At 49.5% G+C, this 6,000-nt stretch overlaps 1 non-coding gene across 1 annotated transcript; it reads left to right on the top strand.

Moving 5' to 3' along the window:
• Positions 1 to 4,847: 4,847 nt before the first annotated feature.
• LOC147691911 (U6 spliceosomal RNA) lies at positions 4,848 to 4,954 on the top strand. Its single transcript, XR_015300297.1, has one exon. It is a non-coding gene; the product is annotated as a U6 spliceosomal RNA (small nuclear RNA).
• Positions 4,955 to 6,000: the final 1,046 nt, after the last annotated feature.

Here is a 6,000-nt window from a genome sequence, read left to right as displayed (position 1 = left end):
AGAGGGGCCATCATAGGCTGTGCGAGGAGCTCCTACCTCACGGAAAACAAGCGATCGCCAGGCAGCCGCGGAACCCGCGCTATACTTGTGACATTAAAAGTAAAAGCGCGGGTGCCGCGATTATACCAAAAGTAAAGAAATAGATGTTTTTTCTATTTCTTTACTTTTGGTATAATCGCGGCACCCGCGCTTTACTGGTAACAGTAAAAGTAAAAGCGCGGGTGCCGCGATTATAGCCAAAGTAGCTCGCCATGATGTGCTGTTTTCTCTTTTAGAGCCCGACTTATTGCTGGAGTAAAAGGTTTCTTATCTTCTTTATGGGGCCATCTGTTTCGCTACATAAAGAAGATAAGAAACCTTTTACCACAGCAGTAAGTCAAGGAAGCCAGTCTGAAAAGGACGGGGCTAAAAGAGAAAGAAGTACATCCTTGGGACCTCTTTTCCAATGGCTGGACACCGTTTAGCAAGAACGGTGATGCCAGCCAATGGAAAAGAGGGCTGGGCTTAACCTCGCTAGTGAAACGTTCTCTAAGTCATTGAATCTCGCCAGCGAGACTGCGCATGTGCGCAGCCTATGCTAGCCGAGACCTAAAAAAGATTGGCATACAGTACTTGAACAAGCTTTACCAATGCTCAATATGCATGACGCCTGGAATACCAACTATAGTTTTACTGCATTCAAAAAAATAGCCAAAAACGCTGCTAAATAAAAAGCTTGGATAATGGACAAATCTGTCCTAGCAAAGAAAAAACATGGCTGGATGGTTTTATCTTCATATGAGATCCGATCACCTCAACTGTATCTTGTCCAACATATAACTCCATCAATCCAGCACTTGCTACTTTGGATACGGTTGGGAGTTTTTAGTTCAAAAGATCAGGTCCCAACATGGAAACAATCATGGCCAACCATGCTTTGCAGACTTTGTGGCCAGGCCGAAGAGACTCTCATTCATCTTCTGTGTATTTGCCCAGCTGTGAACAATTTGAGGCGGTATTATTTACTTTGTGTATTCCACACTCTCCAAATTAGATCATGTCGGCCAGCTGTAATGTCACTGCTGAACAGCTATTCACTTCAGACCTCATGCAGGGCCGCCAGATTTTTGCAAAAAGTTAGTACAGTATTACTAAAATCAAACACATAGCGTTTACTTTTTATTTACACATGATCAATACATCGCATTTGCACACTTAGCACATTTGGTATCCTGGCGGTGGCTACAGAAGGCTCACTAGAGACCCACAGTGTTTACTTGATTTTAACAACTATGAAACACATCACACCACACGTTTTAAGGATTGAATATAACACCACATAGTGATTGTACATTATTTAGGCATCAAATTATGTCATACACCATACTACGTGTCTGAATGCCATTAGTGCTTAGTCCATTTTAGATATCATCATTGTTATAGTGATACGCATACTTACTTGTATTTTTGCACATGATTTTAGTTATGAAATGGAGGATTATTAACATATATCAAACAACTTATTTATAGTTCATTTGCATTTTTGCACATGGGTCTGGACATCCAGTTTACAATTGCACTTTGCACGCGATTCCAGCTTATAGTTCATATTGCTTTATTGCACAAGTTTTCTGGACAGCAAATCGGGATCTGCAACATCCAGTTTACATTTGCACTTTGCATGTGATTTCAGCAACTCAATTGAGGATATATGCATAATTGTATTTTGCAGAGTAATGAAATCTGATAACCATCTAAAAACTAGGGGTATTCTGTATAGTTCATATTTCATTTTGTTTATGATCTTGGCCATAAAGTTGAGGATCAGCAATACCTAGTAGACATTTGTATTTTGCACATGATTTTAGTCACAAGATAAAGGATGGCTTAGAATGAGGATCAATTTATATACAGCTGACTTATACATAATTGGTAGTTGATTAATGCTAAACTTGTAAATATGAAAGCTTCCTTTTGTCCTTTGTTTTTTTCTTTTTTCTTTTCTTTGATAATTTGATGATTTTAATACAAAATTGTAATGGTTTTAATTACTATATGCAATAAAATATTTACTTACTATTAATTTACTGACTTGTCCACCTCTAGCTAGACGCTAGCTAGAAAGAGGGTGGCACAATACTTACAATGATAAGAAAGCCTATGGAGCACCTCTCACTGTGTACCACAGAAACAGCAAAAACTGCTCGTAAAATGCCTATTACTAACCAAATCTGCAAAGTTGGCAACTATTCCAATGTGCTTTATAAAGTGCTCAATGGTTTTAATAATCTCTGAGCATGCGTCCAAGAAATTCAGGCTTTGCAAGAATTGTGTGATTCACTAGCAGACTTTTTTGACAACAAAATGAAACTTATTTACCAGACCGTTCCCTGCTTGCTGCATCAAACCTTCGTTGAGCTTAATTGCAATATGTCTGCAGCTTAGGCAAGTTTGATTCGTTTACTCCAGAATTTGTCTAGAGATCTCTTGAAACAGTCAAATCTGGCTCTCGTCTAAATCTATGTCCCCATAGAATTGGAGCCCTACTTTATAATCAGCTGGCCCCTGCAATATGCTTCTTTTTTAATCTATCAATCAACACGGGAAAAACCTTCTTGGTCTGGAAAGCTGTGCAGATTAAGCCCATACAAAAGAAGGCCAATATTGCACCGACAAAACTCACAAATTACCTCCTCGTTAGTCTTCCTCGCCACATGACTTACATAGTGAGCTTCAACTCCACACCAGAACCCTCCAAAGCAAAAAGTTAGCCTCCCATGCCTCCCATCCCTTCCCAAGATGGCCAACCCATTACCACCTGACCTCTATAAGAGGCGGGCTGGCCCAACCCATCAGCCTGTTTTTTTTGTTCTGCGCGTCATTACTCTCCAGATGCGTCTTCAGGTAAGTGGTTCCTGCTGTTGCGGGAACATGGGTCCTTGGTTGGTGGTCCTGCGCTAGCGGACTCTGGGGCTTTTTGGACCTCTCCCCTTCCTTCCCTCGGTCTCTTTTGGGGCTGGTTAGGCTCTGCCTTAGCGAGCCAAGGGTCAATAGGGGGGGCGGGCGGTGTGGTCTGGGACTCTGTTGTTCTGCTCCCATTTGCCCCGCGTCTCGCACTGTCTCTGTTATGGAGTCTCCTGGAGTTGCTTTTGTCTTAACTCCGCAGAGCTGTGGCTCGAGAGCCTGGTTGGCTCAGTCGGTTGAGCATCAGGTTTTTGGACTTGGGGCCCAGGGTTCTAGTCCCTGTTCAGGTGGCTTGGTTTGGAAAGGGGTATATCTGTTGCATACTCTTTATTTTGCCGAGCGCTGTCTGCCCCTCTGCTGCGCTGTGGTGTCACGGCATGTGTTTCGGTACTTGCTTGCTTTCTTTTGGCCCCCCCGGTGTATCCCATGGCCCCTGTGTGTGAGTGGCTTTTGGCGGGGTTGTGCTGGGTGCCCGGCGGTTTGTCCTACATGCCGCAGCTGCGCCCCCATTGCACTTGCGGGCCCCTGGTACACTCACCGTTTCTGTGTGCGCTTCCTTCGGGTTGTGTTCATTTTTTGACGGTGCTCCCTGCGCTCTCGGTCCGTTGGGGCTGGCGGGCGGCTGCGGGGCTGCTCCTTGTACTTGCCGTTTACCTTTCCGGTGCGACTCGCTTCTTCCCGTGGATTTCCCGCGCTGGGCAGTCCGGGCTTCTAGGGGGGCGGGGTGCTGCTTGTCCTCGCATTTTCTGGCTCTGCCTCCAAGGGGGCGTGGCCACGGCCGCCTGGCGGGCTCTCTGTTCTTCCTTCCCGGCCTCCATGTGGTGGTTCTGTGTACTCCCTCTCGCTTCATTGGCACTGCGTGTCTTCTGTGTCTGGTGGGGGCGTGCTTGTCCGTCTCATATCTGGCTCACCACTTCGTTCTCTGAGACCCGCTGGTTGGGGTTACTGACTCTTGTTTTTTTCTCGGAGTCTCCTGGAGTTGCCGAGGGTTGGCCTTGGGGCCTCCTACAGGTTTGCACGCTGCTGTCGCTTTTTCTGGGCTCCGTTTGCTGCATGTGGTATGTGTGTGCCTTGCGGTTTCCTTTGTTGGATGTGGCACTCCTCCTGGGGTCCTGGTTGGGTGGCCGCCTCGCATCTTCCTGTGGCCTGCTTCGAGTCGTGTTGTGTATGGCCTTGTGTGTTTTTTTACTCTGGTCTCGCGTGTGCTGGGTGTTCACCTCCTGCTTGTGCTCCGCTTTGTGGGTGCTATGTCATGGAGGGTCCTCTGCTTCCTCCTTTGGTTGCGTTGGTTCCCTGGTTATTTGCTTGGATGTGGCGCTGTGTCCTGGCGGTTGTGGTGGCTGCTCTTCCTCAAGTTGGTTGTTTGCCTCTCCTGCTGTCTCACTGTTCGTGGCGCGGCATTGGGCCTTCCCGGTGTTTGTTCGCTCTTCTTTTTCTGCCAGCGAGGGCTCCTTTGGGGGGGTGCTTCTCGCATTCTGTTGGGGCTGTGTGCTGGTGGCTCAGTGGTCTACTGCTTCCACTGTAGGGGCCTGTATTCGGCCTCGTGGTCACGGGCTCTGCTCCTGGCGGGTTCTCTCTGCCTTTCTTCCTTCTGAGGTTGATGTTGTGTGTCCCTTTGGATTTGGTTGCACTGTTTGTCTGTTTTTCAGCGCTTTGCTAACACACTGGCCTGGGTTCGGGTCCCGCTTGTGCTGTGCCCATGTCCCCCGGCGTTTTGATTTTCGGACGGTGTTTTCACCTGCTCCTTTGCCAGGTTCCCCTTACGCCCTCTTCCTCGTGTATGGTTCGCATACTCGGCGGGTGCTCTTGGGGCGTGTTCGCTTCGGCTGCCTCCTGGGGGCTCTGGGGTTGCCAGTTTGCCAGTGGTTGACACGCATATTCGTTGTGCGTTCCGTCTTTCCTCAGTGCTCGCTTCAGCGGCACATTTCCTGGTATTGGATATATACAGTGAGAATTTGGATGGTCCCTGCGCTCGGATGACACGCAAATTCGTGTGGCGTTCCATGTTTAGCGTCTCCCATTGGGTTGCTCTCTTTGCCTTTTCGCAGGGTTCCTTGGTTTGGCTTGGGTCCATTGTGCTTTGGCTCGGTGGTATGTCTTGTGCCTTGAGTGGTACCCGCCATTCTCAGGCCGGGGTTCGGTCCCTGCCGTTGTTCTAAGTGTGTCCTTGAGTGGTGCTTTTATGGATTGCTTGTTATTCGGCGCCTGTGGCGTTGGGTTGTGGGGCCTCTGCTTCGTGTTTTGCTGTATTGCCTTCCGGGCTTTGGGCCTGTGGTCCTTTTGTCCTGTGGACTCCTGTCCCCGCTGTTTTTGTGTGGGGTCGGTCCCAGTTGGTTCCTTGTTGTCCGTCCTCCGGGGTTTTCCGGGGGCTGTGGGCTACGGCTTGTCTGTTGTGGGCTTCCTGCTGTTGGGGTCTGTCCGTCCGTCTCTGGGCTGCGTCAGTGTTTTCTTGCTGACTGTTTCTGCTCCTGGAGGGCTCTCCTTGTCTTGTCGGGGTCCGCAGCTTTGCCACTCCCCCCTGTCTCGGCGGGCGGCTCTTGCGCCCTTTTCCTGTCGGCTTCCTGCTGTCTCCGTGCTTCTCCTTGCCCCCTGGGGGTCGGGTCTTTGTTGCGATCCTTCTCTTCCGGGCTTTCGGTGCCCTTGGGGCTTTGGCCCTTTGATGGCTCTGCTTCCTTTGAGTGGTGCCTGCCTGGTCGGTCCGGGGTTTTGACGCCTGCCTCTTTGTTGCGGGGTCGCTTTGGCGGTTTCGCTGATACTTTCTCTCCTGGTCCGGTTCGTGGGTTTTCCGGTTGGGGTTGTCTGCCTTGGTGGGGCCTTCCTCTGGCCGTGGTTTTGGTCTTGTGGACTGGCGGTGTTTTCTCGCCCCTGTCTGTCCTTGCGGATCCTCCCCTTCCTGTTGGTCTCGGTGCCTCTGGCCCTTTCCTTGGTTCTTTTTCCCCCGACTGTTCCCGCTCTGTCTCCTGGGAGGGCTGGGTTCCTCCTGCCCATGTGTTGGTGGTACCTTCCTCTGGCCGTGCTTGGGTTCCCGGTCTGTGCTGGGTCGATGGGTTTCCCTGT

Source organism: Lissotriton vulgaris, chromosome 9 (genome assembly GCF_964263255.1).
Source record: "Lissotriton vulgaris chromosome 9, aLisVul1.2, whole genome shotgun sequence".
NCBI classification, from domain to species: domain Eukaryota; kingdom Metazoa; phylum Chordata; class Amphibia; order Caudata; family Salamandridae; genus Lissotriton; species Lissotriton vulgaris.
This window is presented reverse-complemented; position numbering and strand designations above follow the sequence as displayed.